The sequence below is a fragment of the Macaca thibetana genome, chromosome 1 (genome assembly GCF_024542745.1).
Source record: "Macaca thibetana thibetana isolate TM-01 chromosome 1, ASM2454274v1, whole genome shotgun sequence".
Lineage (NCBI taxonomy): Eukaryota > Metazoa > Chordata > Mammalia > Primates > Cercopithecidae > Macaca > Macaca thibetana.
In genome coordinates this window covers 216,425,851-216,442,770 of record NC_065578.1, presented here as the reverse complement: position 1 = coordinate 216,442,770, position 16,920 = coordinate 216,425,851, and the positions used below count along the sequence as shown (strand labels likewise).

At 41.5% G+C, this 16,920-nt stretch overlaps 1 protein-coding gene across 5 annotated transcripts in view; it reads right to left on the bottom strand.

Annotated features, from left to right (window-relative positions):
• EFCAB2 (EF-hand calcium binding domain 2) overlaps positions 1 to 16,920 on the bottom strand; it is a 483,350-nt gene that overhangs the window by 82,726 nt on the left and 383,704 nt on the right. The gene's annotated exons all lie outside the window — the stretch shown is intronic.

The following is a 16,920-nucleotide window of genomic DNA, read 5'->3' as shown; positions in this document are numbered from 1 at the left end:
GGTGTTTGGCTGAGTGAAAGAATAAAGGAAAATAATGTAATTGAGTCTTAAAATCGTGCTAAGCATGGCAGCTCATGCCTGCAGTCCAGCACTTTGGTAGGCCCAGGCGGGAGGACTGCTTGAGCTCCAGGAGGTCGAGGCTGCAGTGAGCCAGGATCACAGTACTGCATGCCAGCCTGGCGACACAGCTAGACCTTGTCTCAAAGAAAAGAAAAAGGTCTCACGATGTATCAAACAGTAAATACAGTAGGACGCCCAGAAAGAAAGACATTAGGAATGAGTTTAGGTAATTATTTCAATTAGAAATATAATACCACCAAACAGAAAATAGGAAATTTTAAAATCACTCACATTCTCTTCCCCCAATATAACCACTCATCATTTTGCTGTATTTTCTTCCAATCTTTCTTCATACATATGCTTTTATATATAGCACTGAATACCATTCATTCATTCAACAAATATGTACTGAATAAACACTACACACCAGGTTCTACATCAGGTACTGTATATACTTTTACAATCATAGAGAAAAAATAAACCAAAGCTCAGAGAGGCTAAGCACCTTTTGCCCAAGATCACAGACTTATTGAGTGGCAGAGCTGGACTGAACTCAGATCTTCCTCCCTTGAACAACCCTGCTCTTCTCCCCCCACACCCCACGCCACCCCACCTCACTCCACCGCACCCCACTCACCTCACTCCACCCCATCTCACCTCACTCCACCCCATCTCACCTCACTCCACCCCACCCCACTCACCTCACTCCACCGCACCCCACTCACCTCACTCCACCCCACCTCACTCCACCCCCATCCCACTCACCTCACCCCACCCCACCTCACTCACTCCACCCCACCCCCACCTCACTCTACCTCATTCTACCCCACTCCACGCCACCCCACTTCACTCCACCCCACTCTACCTCATTCTACCCCACTCCACCCCACCCCACCTCACTCCACCCCACCCCACCTCACCTCACCCTACCCCACCCCCACCTCACTCTACCTCATTCTACCCCACTCCACCCCACCCCACCTCACTCCACCCCACCCCACCCCACCTCACTCCACCCCACCTCACCTCACCCCACCCCACCTCACTCCACCCCACTCTACCTCATTCTACCCCACTCCACCCCACCCCACCTCACTCCACCCCACCCCACCCCCACCTCACTCTACCTCATTCTACCCCACTCCACCCCACCCCACCTCACTCCACCCCACCCCACCTCACCTCACCCTACCCCACCCCCACCTCACTCTACCTCATTCTACCCCACTCCACCCCACCCCACCTCACTCCACCCCACTCTACCTCATTCTACCCCACTCCACCCCACCCCACCTCACTCCACCCCACCCCACCCCACCTCACTCCACCCCACCCCACCTCACCTCACCTTACTCCACCCCATCCCACCTGTTAGTACTTACAGTATAAAATCTTAACTCCTTAATTACTTCACCTAAATGTCATATTTTTCCAGGTTACAACATAATTTACACAACCTTCCATTTTTAACAGTACCAAAAGAATATACCACAATTTATTGATATTATTTTTTCTTTTTTTTTTTTTTTTTTTTTTTTTTTTGAGACAGAGTCTCGCTTAGTCGCCCAGGCTGGAGTGCAATGGCGCGATCTCAGCTCACTGCAAGCTCCGCCTCCCGGGTTCACGCCATTCTCCTGCCTCAGCCTCCCGAGTAGCTGGGACTACAGGCGCCCGCCGCCTCGCCCGGCTAATTTTTTGCATTTTTAGTAGAGACGGGGTTTCACCGTGTTAGCCAGGATGGTCTCGATCTCCTGACCTCGTGATCCGCCCGCCTCGGCCTCCCAAAGTGCTGGGATTACAGGCGTGAGCCACCGCGCCCGGCTATTTTTTCTTTATTATAAATAACACAGCAATGAACTTTTGCTAATTTAACAACAAAGAAAGTTACCTCATTATTTAAATTTACACTGCTTTGATTACAAGTGAATCTCAATAATGATCCATATGTTTGTTTACCATCCGTGTTTCCTATGTTATGAACTGTCTATTCATGTTCTCTGCTCAACCCTACGGGGGTCTTTGATTATTTCTTAACAATGAGCGTGAGCTGTTTGAATAATAAAGACTTAACCCTATGTCGAAGTCACTGCAAACAATTTTCCAGGTCAGTTGTTTGCACTTGTTTTTCTAAAATGAAAACAGCTCCATTTCCTTTCTGATGATCAAAATCATACACAATTACTGGAGGAAAAAAAAAAGACACAGATGAAAGTTTAAGTTAAAATCACTTCAAATTCTACTCAGAGTTAACTACTCTTTTCTTTTTTTCTTTTTTCTTTTTGAGATGGAGTCTTGCCATAATTGCCCAGGCTGGAGTGCAGTGGCATGATCTCGACTCACCACAACCTCCACCTCCCAGGCTCAAGTGATTCTCCTGCCTCAGCCTCTGGAGTAGCTGGGACTACAGGTGCGCACCACTACCACCGAGCTAACTTTTGTATTTTTAGTAGAGATGGGGTTTCACCATACTGGCCAGACTGGTCTCAAACTCCTGACCTCAAATGATCCACCTGCCTCAGCCTCCCAAAGTGCTGGGATTACAGGTGTGAGCCTCCATGCTCGATCCAGAGTTAACTACTTTTAATGTTGTTCTCTAATCTAATTTCTCACTCAGCAATAAATTGGACCTTTCATTCTCAATAAATATTCATTACCTTATTATTTTTAGCGACTGCTTAATATTCCATTATAGAGCTTTATCAAAATGTATTTAATCAACCCCCAATTGTGGATGTTTAGATTGTTTCTGATTTTTCATTATTATAATCAATAATCAATTCTTTATTGAAGAATCCTGCCCAATTCATCTTTGTATATTTGTCTTATCTTGTTGAAATTCAGCGAGTTGAACACAGTTGAACTAGCAAGGTTCTTATGAGCCATAACAGGATCTTGGGAAAATCTCTCTGGTTATGAGGCTGTCACTGCACAAAGCTGATGTTTGGTTTTTAAATTTAAGGTCATTTTAAAAGTACATTATCCTTTATTTTTAGGTAGTCACAGCTGTTGAGATTTCTTCTCATACTTTAAAGTTTAGAAACTTATCCTGTGAAAGGCCCAAAAGGCACAGAAAGAAAAATCGTCCTTTTTCTAGAGGTCTAGCAAGTACTTAATTCGATTTTCTTCAACAATTTACAGATAGATTTACTGTGGTTTTTTTGTTTTTTGTTTTTATTTTTGACACTGGACAACACACTGAATAATTCATCTGGTTTATTTTGATGTGATTCAAAGTGAAAGGTTAGCTTTTCCTATTTACCAAGTGCTTGATTCCTTTCCTTGCACTTTATCATGTATTATCATCTTTTATGTGATTGAGATTAATTCTATCAATTGTCCATTCTACTGATTCTATTCTGATTTGTATTTCTAGTCTTGTGCCATTACCATAGTGTTTTATTTAATGCCACTCTATTAGCCTCTTTTTAGGAATGTTCATCAATACCAACTTATTATTCCAAAGGAAATACAGAAATCCATATACAATTTAGAAATTCCAAATGAAATACCATTGAAAGTTTTATTGATATTGCAATCAGCTATGCATTGAGAATTAACATTTTAGAATATTTAGTTTTCACATCTAAGAGATGTATATTTAGATATATATATCCCTTTATAGATCGCTAAATTAAATATGACATATCTTGAGGTTCGTCATGTAAGCCACACACAATCCTCCAAGATGATGCCTGAGTATTTTTTTTGTAGATATTGTGATGAAATATTTTTAGAACCCTGTAATTTCAAGTGTTTGAGGTAAAAATTGAATTTTTGCTATTGACTATATATCTATTTCCTGAAAAAACGTATTAATTAAAATCTTTCCGTTGATTATTTTATATTTTCTAATAATACTTTTTGTATTATCTTCTTATGGTATCTTACTTCTCTGTCATGACAAGGCACTGGCCAGCACTACCAAAGCAACATAAATGCATAAAGTGATAATAATCCATTTTATAAAAACATTATTATTATTTAATAATTTGGAACACTAGTCTTTTACCAATAAGTATAATGCTGACTTTTGTTTTGAAATACGTAAAACTTATCATTTATAATTTTATCCTTCCATGTCTAAATAACAGGCACTAACTTTATTTTTTAGTTTTCAACCTTTTTATTTGCATATTTTTAAAAGTGTGCATTCCAATAATTAAAAACATGTGAACAAAACACTCTGGCACTCTGATTAAAGTGCACTTACAGCCTTCAAGGCACGAATTTTTAATAACCTCTTATCAATATATTTTCTAAACTGTGTTCTGTTTAATACTCATTCCTCAAGGTGCTTCTCTTGAACTCCTGACCTCGTGATCCACTTCCCTCAGTCTCCCAAAGTGCTGGGATTATAGGCATGAGCCACTGTGTCTGGCCAGAGCTGCTCAATAAAGGGCTTCAGTGATCAAAAATGTCTGCAAAACTCAAATATTATGGTTTATATATAATATTTATATGTGGTTTTATATGGTCATTTATAGTGTGTATTAGTATATTAAAGTCTTTGGAATGTTCTACAATCATGAAACTTAACTTTGTTCAACACAGCCTGTTCCAAAGTCACTTGATCATCAAGCCTCTTTTTTCGAACTATCATCTATCAGGAATAATTAATGCCTTAACTGAAATCTAGGACTACCCTAATTCAGGAATCTTCACCCACCGGACATTGCAATACAAGTTAACCATCCCTAATCTGAAAATCCTAAATCCAAAATGCTCCAAAACCCAAAACATTTTGAGGTCCCAGGCATTTCAGATAAGGATCACTCAACCTGTACAGTATACAGTAACCTTCTAATCAAAACACAGCATTGCAGGCAGAGACTGAAAGTCCGGCGTTTGCTGTTGCTAACAGCTGACACAGGTATTGTGGTGATGCTACTGTGCTGCTTCATTACCTTGAACACATTATTTCTTCACTTCGTGAATGGTACTTCATATTTTTTACTGCCACGTACTTCTGTGTGAATAAGTGTAAGATGATTGCTTATCAACATCAATTCCTATCAGTTTAGGGTCAGGAATGATGCTGACACCAAACAGCCAGCTTGTCCTCAGGGGCAGCCGACATAGTGATACTTTTGCTTTCTGATGGTTCTATGTATAGAAACTTTGTTTCATCTACACATTATTTAAAATACTGCATAAAATTACCTTCAGGCTATGTCCATAGGGTTTACATGAAACATAAATGAGTTTTGTGTTTAGACTTGAATCCCTTTCCCAAGATATCTCATTATGTATATGCAAATATTTCAAAATCCAAAAAAAATTAGAAATCCAAAATACTTCTGGTCCCAAGCATTTTGAAAAAGGGATACTCAGCCTGTCAAGTGGATGGATTAAAGGGGCACCCCAAAATACTGAACCTCTTATCTCTCATCTCTCAGTGTGGCCAGATGAAGTCGGGCCCCAGAAAGCAGTCTGTTCCAGAGCTTCCCACAGGGGGACCAGGGCAGGACAGGATCCGATGGCAGGCCCCTGGTCTGCAGAGCAGCAAGACAACAAATGCCATCAGGCACCCACTGCTCCACACTGCCATATCACGTGGTCCTCTCCTTCAGAGGCCAGATGCAGAATGCACCATCACCCATCAGAGAGCTCCTGAAGACACTGATGTTCCAGGTGCCCAAAGAGCATAGTGTTCATTCCAGTGTGCACTGCAACTTCTTCAAACTGACAGGGCTCATGCTCTAGGAAGCAGTCCCAGATCTTTATCTTCACATCCTATGGGCTACCTCCCTGCCTCCGCAACTGATATGCCCTTTTAGGAGCAGCCAAGCTTGATGTGTGGCCCTAAAAACACATGCATGAGAGGCTGGGCACAGTGGCTCATGCTTGTAATCCCAGCACTTTGGGAGGCCAAGGTGGCCAGATCACTTGAGGTCAGAAGTGTGAGAGCAGCCTGGCCAACAAGGTGAAACCCTGTCTCTATTAAAAATACCAAAATTAGCTGGACGTGGTGGCACACACCTGTAATTCCAGCTACTTAGGAGGCTGAGCCAGGAGAATCACTTGAACCTGGGAGGCACAGGTTGCAGTGAGCCAAGATCACGCCACTGCACTCCAGCCTGGGCAACAGAGAGAGACTCTGTCTCAAAAACAAACAAACAAAAAACACGTGCATCATATATAAATTCCATCTTCATTACTTTGAAATAATCGATATGAGATAGTTCAACTGGATTAAAAAATCATTTGGATTATTAGAAAATTTTCTAAGTTATATTGGTTAATTAAAGGAAAAGTTTTTAGATGATATAATTTCAACTGGTTTGAAATATTCCAGGCAGGAGTGTCAGTCCCAAAGGCACTGTGAAAAAAGCATAATCCGGCCGGGCACAGTGGCTCACACCTGTAATCCCAGCACTTTGGGAGGCAGAAGCAGGCAGATCACAAGGTCAGGAATTCGAAGACCAGCCTGACCAACATGGTGAAACCCCGTCTCTACTAAAAATACAAAAATTAGCCGGGCGTGGTGGTGGGCGCCTGTAATCCCAGCCACTCGGGAGGCTAAGGCAGGAGAATCGCTTGAACTCGGGAGGCGGAGGTAGCAGTGAGCTGAGATGGTGCCATTGCACTCTAGCCCGGGTGACAGAGCAAGACTCTGTCTCAAAAAAAAAAAAAAAGTGTGAGAACATGTTAAGAAATCACATTTTTTGAGATAGGTAGGGGCCTAGTTCATATTTCAATTTTGATTTTTTTAATGGTTGGGAAAAACGCTTTTACACTTCTGCACGAACAGTTTCTCATTGGTAGTAAATGATCAAAAATTGAGAAGCTCATATTAAAGATTTTTTAAAATCAGGAATTGAGTACAACTATTTCAAGCAAAAAGTTTGATACTAAAAAGTAACATTTTGGGAAGCAAGCTCAAGTTCCACTAACATTTTAAATACATTTGGAACTTTTAAAATAGAGTCATCATTTTAAAATTCCTAATACTGTTTTATTTTCTTAAATATTTTTTAACATAATGATTTTTTTAATAATCAAGCCTCATATAGAGTCCCAAAGCTCATCTAGTTTTACCCCACTGTGCCACAAATATTGTTTTCCACGCTCAGGGTTTGTGTGTGCTTGTTTTTGAGACAGAGTTGTGCTCTGTCACCCGGGCTGAAGCGCTGTGGCGAGACCATGGCTCACTGTAGCATCAAACGCCCAGGCTCAAGCAATCCTCCCGCCTCAGACACCTGAGTAGCTGGAACTACAGGCACAGACCACCGTGCCTGGCCAATTTTGTTTAATTTTTGTTTTTATTTGTAGAGACAAGGTCACTCTGTGTTGACCAGGCTGGTTTTGAACTCATGGCCTCAAGCGATCCTCCCACGTTGGCCTCTCAAAGTCCTGGGATTACACACATGAGCCACTGAGTCTGGCCAATGTTTAGGTTTTACAGTGATAAAAGCTGAGAAGCACTACCCTAAAGTTATTACCCATCTTGAAGTCCCTTTGAGAACTGGCTGCTCATTCTCCCATGGCTTCCCTATCTCAGGGACTTGAGGAAGGTTGGCAATATAGAGCTCCCCATTGCTGCTCAGAGCCCCATACTCCTAATCTGCCATATTTTTTGCCAGCATCTCTAACGAAGGAAATTTTTAAACATACAGAAAAGTTGAAAGCTTAGTATTACAAACAACTATATACCCACCACCTAAACTATTGTTAATATTTTGCCATTTTTTGATTCCTCCTTCCAAGTCTGTCTGTAAGTCAACTGCAGACAGCAGAATAATTCATCCCTAAATACTTCAGCATATCTCCTAAAAATAAAGACATTCTCCTGCATAATCCCAATGCTATTATGATATCTTTAAAAATTAACAAAAATTCACTAAGATCATCTAATATCTATTCCATATTCAAATGTCTCCATCTGTCCCTAAATGTCTCATAGGTATTTTTTTCATACTAAAACCCAATCAAAGATTATGTACTGTGTTTGGCTGTTACGTATTATTTTGTTCTCTTTGAAACTAAAACAGTCCTGCATCCTTCCCTACCCCTCCCCACACACATGAAATTAGCTTGTTGAAGAGACCGGGCTATATACTATCATACAGAATGGCCCACATCATGGACTTGTCTGAGAGCATCCTTGTTTCAACTTCGTATGAAAAACTACTACTCTATTAAGGTTCATCCCTTGAGGACACATAATCTACCATTCCTTCTCACTGCTATCTTCTACTGATTCCCTGATCACAGTCCTCCAAATTTCTCATTCTAACAAATTCATCTTCCTAATTCTATTTGATCATCAACACCTTTCAACCCGTCTGGGTTTTTTTGTTGATTTTTTTTGAGACGTGAGCCACTGTACCCAGCCATTTACTTATAAACCCTTCTGAACTGTTCTTTCCCTTCCATTTCCATTGTCATTGCTTACGATTAGACACTCACGCGCCTGTAATCCCAGCACTTTGGGAGGCCTAGGTGGGTGGATCACTTGAGGTCAGGAGTTCAAAACCAGCCTGGCCAACATGATAAAACTCCACCTCTACTAAAAATACAAAAAAATTAGCCGGGCGTGGTGCCATGTGCCTGTAATCCCAGTTACTTGGGAGGCTGAGGCAGGCGAATCACTTGAACATGGGGGCGGATGTTGCAGTAAGCGGAGATCACACCATTGCACTCCAGGCTGGGAGACAGAGCGAGACTCTGTTTCATACATACATATATACATACATAGACACATCACTTCCAGCTAAATTAATGTAGTCACTTCCTGCCTTTTTGCCTTTAGTCTCCTTTCTCTCACTTCCCATTCCATCATCAAACCACAATCCACATTTTGCTAGGATGATCTTTCTAAAAGGCAGATTCAGTCATTTGACCCTCTGGTTTAAAATCCTCCAACAGTTCGCAAGGCCTTTCAAACTAACATTCAGACTCCTCAACCAGGCGCACAAAGCCCTTTATGAACTAGGCTCCTACCTGTCTCAAAAATGTGATCTCTTAACACTTCTCCACACAAATGCCCTAGGCAGGAAATCTCTGTAGTGTCCCAGTGATAATGCTTTTTCCCTCTGCCTTTGTGACGGACACTCCTGTCTGGAATACCGTTCTCCTCCTTCCCGGCTATCTCCCATTCGTTACTCACGTTTAAGAGTAACTGACCTTCTGAAGGCTTCCCTTCTCCTGTTTTTTTGTTAAGTACCCTCCTATGTAATCATGTAGCGTACATGCTATCTCTATCATAATAGTCTATCAAACCATATGATAATTAGCAGTTTACTTATTTGTCTCCTTTTCCATACGTAAACACCTTGAGAATAACTCTGATAGGCCCTGTAACCTACTAAAAGTTCAGTAAGGCCGGGCGCCAGGGGCTCATGCCTGTAATCCCAGCACTTTGGGAGGCCGATCACTTGAGGCCAGGAGTTCAAGGCCAGCCTGACCAACACATTAAAATCCCATCTCTACCAAAAATTAGCCAAGCGTGGTGGCATGTGCCTGTAATCCCAGCTACTCAGGAGGCTGAGGCATGAGAATAACTTGAACTCAGGAGGCAGAGGTTACAGTGAGCCAAGATCACACCACTGCACTCCAGCCTGGGCGACAGAGTGAGGCTCTAAGAAAAAAAAAAAAAAATTAATACCAATCTACCAGTCCTTCACAAAATCTTCCCAAAAATTGAAGAGATGAGAACACTGCCCAACTCATTCTATAAGGCCAGGATTAACATGATAAAAACAAAACAAAACTGAGACATAAGAAGAAAATTACAAACCAACATCCATTATAAATATAAATGCAAAATCCTCAACAAAACACTTGCAAAACATATCCAGCCACCTTATGGGGGATTATACACCATGACCAAATGGGATTTCTCCCAAGAATGCAACGTATGAAAACCAATCAACATAATACACCACATTAATAGAATGAAGAGGGGGAAAAAACCACGTGTCATCTCAATAGATACAGAAAAAGTATTTGACAATACATAACATCTTTTCATTATAAAAACACTCAAAAAACTAGGAATAGTGATTTGATCATAGCACATTATGTGCACGTATCAAAATGTCACACTGTGCTCCATAAACATGTACAATTATTATGTGTCAATTAAAAAATACTTAAGATTATTGTTTAAAAGAAAACTAGGAATAGAAGGGAACTTCCTCATTACAATAAAAGGTACTTATGAAAAACTCACAACTAACATCATACTTAATGAATGGCAAAAGCTATTCTGCGTGCCTTTAGAATCAGCATGTTTTAGAAAGGAAATGTCTATTTTACATTAATCTGGCACACACATTAAGGGGAGCCTCTACTGTATTTCTAAGGCTACTCTGGTCTAAGTTTATAGCATAGATGCCAAAAGCATGCAGTTTTGGGAATGTTAGAGAAATGGCCAATATACAAAATATCCTTTTAAAACGTATAATTCGCTAAGTGTGGTGGTGCATGCCTATAGTCCCTGCTACTCAGGAGGCGGAGGTGGGAAGATCACGTGAGCCCAAGAGTTTGAGACTGGGTAACACACCATCTTTAAAAAAAAAAAAAAAAAAAAAAAGGGTATAATTCTAAGTTTTGTAATGAGAGTACTTTGAGTCAGGCTATTCGTTACTGATATACTGTGTCAGTGTACTTTTGCTGTTCATTTTTTTTTTGTAGAAAACAAATTCCTAGAGTTTCCTGTATATTTATCTAGAACTATTCTAAAAAATATTTAAGATTAAGAATTATAACAATTTTGTCATGTTAAAAAAAAAAAATCAATCCAAAGCTGGGCACCATGGCACACACCTATAGTCCTGGCTACTCAGGAAGCTAATAGCTTGGGCCCAGGAGTTCAAGTCTAGCCTGACAACACAGGGAGATCCTGCCTCTAAAAACAAAACAAAAGAGGCGGTAGCTCACACCTGTAATCCCAGCACTTTGGGAGGCTGAGGAGGGAGGATTGCTTGAGGCCAGGAGTTCAAGACCAGCCTGGGCAACATAGTGAGATCCTGTCTCTACAAAAAAGTTACAATTCTAAAATTTAAATTTAGCTGGGCATGGTGGCACATGCCTGTAGTCCCAGCCACTCAGGAGGCTGAGGTAGAAGGATACTTGAGCCCAGGAGGTAAAGGCTGCAGTAAGCCAATAGTTCCACCACTGCACCCTAGCCTGCTCAACAGAGCAAAACCCTGTCTCAAAAAACAACAACAACAACAAAATCCTCCAAATGATGTCAATCTTCCCCAAATAGGAAAACATAATGTGACATTGTTGATAAGACTGATTATAACAGAGATTACAAAAGAGGCCAGTAAGTATGCATACATTGCTGGTTAAGAGCACTGACCTGGAGCCAGCCACCATTGGCTTTTCCATGTACTAGCTGTGAGACCTTGGGCAAGTTCCTTAACCTCTCTATGCTCAAGTCTCCCCACTTGCCACATGGTGATAATAATAGTCTCTTCTTTGGACACCAGTAGAGTAGTTCCTCATAAAGTTACACATCAAATTACCATACGATCTAGCAATTCCACTTCTGGGTCAATAACTAAAAGTATTGTAAGTGGGGACTTGAACAGATACTTACACACCAGTGTTCACAGTAGCATTCTTTACAATAGACAGAAGGTGGAAACAGCCCAAATGTCCATCAACAGACGGATAAACAAAATATGGCATACATATACAATGGTATATTACTTAAGCCTTGAAAAGGAAGTTCTGACTCATTCTTAAAGGGTAGATGAACCCTGAAGACATTATACTGAGTGAAATGAATCAGACACAAGACAAATTATTGTATGACTCCACCTATCTGAAGTACCTAGAATGCTCAAACTCATTGAGGCAGAAAGCAGAACAGTAGTCTCCAGGAACCGGGAGGAGGGGGAGATGTGAAGTTATTGATCAGTGGGCACAGAGCTTTAGTTTGGGGTGATGAAAAGGTTCTGAAGTTAGATGGTGGTGATGGCTACACAACAATTTGAGATACTAATTCTTAGGTGTGCTTTTTAAGTGATTACTCTTTGTATTAACAAGGTTTATTTTTTTTCTCTTACTTAAAAATAATTCAAAATACTAACAACAAAAAAAAAAAACTTTCAGAAAAGAAACTAAGGCCTGAGCAACATGGCAAAACCCCATCTCTACAAAAAATACAAAAATTAGCTGGGCGTGGTTGTGCACCTGTAGTCCCCACTACTCAGGAAGCTGAGGCAGGAGGATGGCTTGAGCCTGGGAAGTCAAAGCTGCAGTGAGCCAAGATCATACCACTGTACTTCAGCTTGGGCAACAGAGCAAGAACGTGTTGGAAAGAAAGAAAAGAAACTAAAGAAACATGAGGAAAAGTTCTAATTCTTGCTCCTTAACTTCCCTATAATGAAACAGAATGAGAGAACACAAGGTGGGGATAGGCTCAAGTTTTTTTAATAAGACACATTGAAGGAGTTTGGATTTTATCTTAAGGACAATAGATATCAAATGAAGATCTATAGAGTAGAGAGTATCTGGCTAGATGTATAATCAATGAGGATAACTTAACTGGAAGGAAGCAAGGCTGGCGGTGGAGAGATGGTTAAGGGATTGACACAGTGATGGGGAGGAGGTATGAATGCACTGTACCCTATGTTCCCCATAACACCGTAATTGTGTGATGGTCTCTTCTTCCACCTTCCATTAGATGTTCGATCAGTAAAGTCAGAGGCCTCATCTCATCACTGTCGTATCCTCAGGCCCTAGCATAAAGGAGACACATAAAGAGTACTTGGTGATCAATAAAAATGGTTATATGAGTGATCACGTGATGAAAAAATAAATGATCCCTGGTTTCATTTCAAAGCAAAATCTGAGAAAGGACCATGCTTTCAAATAGCATTCAACAAATATTTATTAATGAAAGATGACCTCAAAGAAGAGTCAGTCAGTAAGGAATATTTCTTGAACTGACTGAAACCTTACATTGAGTATAACTATTTCTTTCAAGAAATTAGCTCGGGAAAAGAGAATTGAAAGGTTGGCAGAACTAAGAGAAAAAAAAATTTTAGAAAACTTGAGAATGTGAGCAAAAAGGACGAAATCAGTCAAGACAGCAGTCTAAAGACGTAAGTTCTTATTGCCTGTAACCTGTGCCTTCAACTTCATCCTTCACACTGTTGCTAAAGTGGTGGGCATAACATGCGTATCTGATTACACTCCGCAGCTGTGGTGCGCCATCATCTACAGGGTCAAGTCAAGGATCCGGAGCACGACAAAGGAAAACCTCCCTGGCTAGTCAGCTATTCCTGCCTTGTTCTCGACACCACCTGCAATAACTTCCCAGGGTGAGGGAACCGGCACCAGGCCTGTTACATGTGAACCACCCCCAAAATATAGACCTATAAGCTCTGCCCCTGGAAACTCTGACTCAACAGGTCTGGGGCATGGCCAGGAATCTGTATTTTTACAAAGGTCCTCAGGGGACTCTGATGAGCCGCCAAGTTTGGGAACCACTCTATATTAGTATAACATGGCATTTATAAAGAGCAACAGGTTTTGCATCCAGAAAGACCCCAAAACAAATCCCTCCTCGATCCTTTACAGGCTAAATGGCCTTGAGAAAGTTAGCTATTTTCCCTAACTATTGCAGAGATTTTTCTTTTCTAAAGTGGGAATAATACCTTAATAAAAGAATACTCTAAGTATTAAATGAGAAAATATATATAAAGTACTTAACATATATACATAAACATATACTATGTATGTATGTAAACTCAATAGATGTTAACTGTTAACAACTCTATTTAACACCCAACTGTTCAAACCATCTCCACCTCCTCACCATTCTCAACTTTTGTTCATGCCTCTCTCTGCCTGGTACTCTCCCCTCATTTTTTCCCCCGCAGGCTGCTGCAATCTCCTCTGCCAAGCCTCCACTGACATAATCCCAGTCTTCCTTCCCTCCTAGGGGAGGGCCAAGCACCTGTCCTCTGTGATTCCACAGTACCCTGTGCTCACCCCTCTTCATTCATTCAATAATATTTATTGAGCATCTATTAGGACTAGACACTGAAGACACATCCTTTTTTTTTTTTTTTTTTTTTTTTTTGAGACGGAGTCTCACTCTGTGGCACAGGCTGGAGTGCAGTGGCGCGATCTCTGGTCACAGCAAGCTCCGCCTCCCGGGTTCACGCCATTCTCCTGCCGCAGCCTCCCGAGTAGCTTGGACTACAGGCGCCCACAATCACGCCCGGCTAACTTTTTTTGTATTTTTAGTACAGACGGGGTTTCACTGTGTTAGCCAGGATAGTCTCGGTCTCCTGACCTCATGATCTGCCCGCCTCGACCTCCCAAAGTGCTGGGATTATAGGCTTGAGCCACTGGGCCCGGCCACTGAAGACACATTCTAATAGAAAATCACGTATCAAACAAATTACACAAATGCAGTAGTCTCCCCTTGTCCACAGTTTCACTTTCCACAGTTTCAGTTAGCACAGTCAACCGCGGTCCAAAAATATTACATGGAAAATTCCAGAAATAAACAATTCTTAAGTTTTAAGTTGCACGCAGTTGAGCAGTATGATGAAATCTCATGTCATTCCACTCCATCCTTTCTTCATCACAGGAAGGGCGAGTACAGTACAATAAGATATTTTGAGAGAGAGAGAGACCAGTCACATAACTTTTATTACAGTATATTGTCATAACTAATCTGTTTTATCACTGGTTATTACTATTCAGCTCTTGCTGTGCCTAATTTACAAATTAAACTTTATTGGCTGGGCATGGTGGCTCACACCTGTAATCCCAACACCCTGGAAGGCTGAGGCAGGTGCATCACCTGAGGTCAAGAGTTCAAGATCAGCCTGGCCTACATGGTGAAACCCCATCTCTACTAAAAATACAAAAATTAGCTGAGTGTGGTGGCACATGCCTGTAGTCCTAGCTACTCAGGAGGCTGAGGGAGGAGAATTGCTTGAATATGGGAGGCAGAGGTTGCAGTGAGCCGATATCCAAGATTGCACCACTGCACTCCAGTCTGGGTGACAGAGCAAGATGCCGCCTCAAAAAACAAACAAACTTTATCATGGGTATGTATGTATAGGAAAAACCATGGTATACATACGGTTCAGTACTGTCCATAGTTTCAGACATCCACTGGGGGTCTTGGTATGGTATTCCCCATGGATAAAGGAAGGGACCACTATAATTATGATCATGATTAAATTATTACATGGCAATTATTTGCGTCTGTCTTTTCCCCACTAAATAATAAATTCTTCAAAGCTATATCAAATTCATCTTTATATCTCCTGCATTCAGCAATGATTAAAAAAAAAGGAATATTAATAAATAATCTTAACTAAGAAGGAAGGCTGAATGAATGATCAGGGTCCTGGAGAAGACAAGTGTGGAGGACATCATGAATATAAACGGAAAAACTAGCCTTGAACAAGAGAGGGAAGAGCTCTCCTACTAAGACAACTAAAGGGAGACAGGAGAAGACAGTGTTGATTAGGTATGTTTAAAGATAGAGGCAACAAGTTAAGGGATTCCAGGCCTAATGGTCCCATTTTTGAAATAAGCAGCAAGATCATCTACTGAGAATTTGGAAGTTAAAGGTGGATCAGGAGGCTTTTTTTTTTTTTTCAGGAGGCTTAAAGGCAGACTTCACCCCATTCCCAAGCTAGTAGTGGGTTAAAATAGACTTTTGTCAATATTGCCACCTCCTCCTCCACTTTCTCGTTTTTCCTTTTTCTCCTCCTTCTATGCTTTTCCTTCCCTTCCTCCTCTCCTTTTCTTCTTTTTTTTTTTTTTTTTTTTGGACCCAGGATCCAAACATTTGTTGTCTTTCGAGGGAATCTTATTGTGTATAATATTGGCAGAAAAGTGTCTATTTTCTCACTAAGTAAGCCAAAGAAGGCAGATCTTTCCTCTCCTAGCTCCCTGGTGGCAAAGGATTAGGCATGTGCCCTATACTCAGCCAATCAGATGTTCTTGTGCAAGATTTTGAATCCTAAGGAGGTAATATAAAAATGTAGAGACAGTGTTAAAATTACTTCTGGGAATGGCAGGAGAAATAACAGCAAGAATGCAGGAGCAGTGGCACATTAACCACTGTCCAAGTGCCATGGCATTAGCTGGGGTACATGCTGCTGGGCCTCTTTGCTTCCTGCCCATTTTCCGAACTGGTTCTCCAGCTTCCCTGTTGGTTTTGTGAGCTACCTACTATCTTCTAATAAATTCCTTTTCTACTTCGTTAGCCAGAATCGTTTGATATTAGCCATTTGTTTGACTGATAAGCTAGCTGGGGGAAGGGGGACAGCCTAGACATCTTGGTAAGATCCAACACCGGTATTACATATGTAAGGGGGCCGGGTGCAGTGGCTCATGCCTGGAATCCCGCCACTTCAGGAGGCCAAGGTGGAAGGATCGCTTGAGCTCAGGAGTTCAAGACCAGCCTGGGCAACATAGCAAGACCTCATCTCTACTAAAAATAAAAAAAATTTTTTAATTAGCCAAATGCAGTGGTGCACACCTATAGTCACAGCTACTCAGGAGGCTGAGGTGGGATGACTGCTTGAGCCCAGCAGTTCGAGGCTGCAGTGAGCTGTGATCACGTGTGGGGAAAAGAAAGAGAGATCAGACTGTTACTGTGTCTATATAGAAAGAAGTAGGCCGGGCGCGGTGGCTCAAGCCTGTAATCCCAGCACTTTGGGAGGCCGAGACGGGCGGATCACGAGGTCAGGAGATCGAGACCATCCTGGCTAGCATAGTGAAACCCCGTCTCTACTAAAAAAAATACAAAAATTAGCCAGGCGCGGTGGCGGGCGCCTGTAGTCCCAGCTATACCGGAGGCTGAGGCAGGAGAATGGCTTGAACCTGGGAGGCGGAGCTTGCAGTGAGTGGAGATCGCGCCAC